The sequence below is a fragment of the Canis lupus genome, chromosome 19 (assembly GCF_011100685.1).
Source record: "Canis lupus familiaris isolate Mischka breed German Shepherd chromosome 19, alternate assembly UU_Cfam_GSD_1.0, whole genome shotgun sequence".
In the NCBI taxonomy this organism is placed as follows: Eukaryota; Metazoa; Chordata; class Mammalia; order Carnivora; family Canidae; genus Canis; species Canis lupus.
The window spans coordinates 1,178,956-1,180,684 of NC_049240.1; positions in this window are offsets into that span (position 1 = coordinate 1,178,956).

The window sequence follows — 1,729 nt, forward strand, 5'->3', positions numbered from 1 at the left end:
AAAATCTTAAAGACCAGGTAGTTCTAATGCTATAAAACGTATTTTTATTTATGAGACTCTAATTATACCTCAATAAAACTAAAAAAAAAAAAATCCAATCAAATTTGATGTGGTAATCTGATTGAATCCTAGCTTAAAAAATCATAAAAGATATTTTGGGGACAACTGAAGAAATTTGAGTATTAACTAGATATTAGATGATTATTAAATTATGATAATGCCTTTATTCTTAGGAGATGCATATAGAATTATTTAGGGATAATGGGCCGTAACATCTTCAACAACAACAACAACAACGACAACAACAACGACAACAAAATTGTTCCAAAGGATAAAAATTATTGGGAAATTTCACATTTCATTTTTTTAAATAAATGAAATGTTGCTATCTAACTAATAAAAATAGTACAGAAGAAAACAATCACAGACCAACCAATATCATTATTAATGCAAATATCTTAAATAAAGTGAGCCGAATTCAATGATATATTTAAGAAGATAATGTACCTGGACCAAATGGGATCGATTCCAGGAATGCCAGGTAGATTTATAATTAGGACATCCGTTAATTTAATATACTACATAAAGCGCTCCTTTAAAATTTTTTTTGCTAAAAAAAATAAAAAATAATAAAAATAAAAATTTTTTTGCTTTATTAGTTTTGGTGTTATATATATTTTTTGATGCACAATCTCATGCCAGTTCATTGTGTATTATACTTTCTATCTTTATAAATTTTAAAAGGTGTTTAATGCTATGAAATTCCCAAAGTTCAGTGTTCCCATCCAGGCCTATTTCATTGTGTCCTTCATCCATCACTGGGGTGGTTACATTTTATCATTAAGTAGTATTTTCACAAGGCTCATGGTTACTATATTCCTCAAATTCTTTATGTTTGAAATTGTTGGCCTCTATAAAATTCTTAGTGTTATATGTTAGTCCTATGCCAAATTTATTGAGAACTTCCCTATATTCTGGTATTAACTTGGCTATGAATAATTTTAAGGTTGACCTAATTTTCTCCCTTAAAGATAAATTAGTTGACTCTTCTGCTTTGGGGCCTGAAAGTTTGCTACAGATAACTATCTGCTGTCCTGGAATCCTGTCTGATTTTGCATTTAGAATTTCCATGTTTTAAAAATAAAATACTTCATAAATATTTATATATCCTATAAACCTGAATGTATTTGATAGATCTTCACTCTGCACTTCCAGCCCTCACTTTGAAACTTGCTGGTTATGCGTATCCAGGGAGTGGAGTTGAGCATGCTGTTAGGGCTGAAAGCTGACTAGCAATGATCTGTCCCATGGGTCCCAGATACACCCCAATACCCCCTTTCAAGTACGCAGGGCATGTGCCCTCGGAGTCCACAAAAACAGCTGGAGGAGCTAACCCCCTGGTATTTGGTGGTGGTGGTGGGTGCCATACTCTTTGCTGCTGCCTCTGCGGGCCATGTGGTATGCCAGGGAGTGCACCGGGGTCTGGCAGTTGCTTTTGGGATGTATAGGGACGCCTCAGGAATACAACTTCTTCACGCTTGGAGCTCAGAGCAAGGGCGGAGACGCTGCTGGATGAACAGAGGAAGGTGGCTGCAGCAGGAGGGGACTGCCAGGGCTCCGAGGGGAGCCCCACTGTCCCAGGCCTTCTACCCACGGTTTGCCATTTGGTGTCCGTCGACAGATCCGGGGGGTAGGCATCAAGTTTTCTCAGATTCCTAGCTTCGAGCAA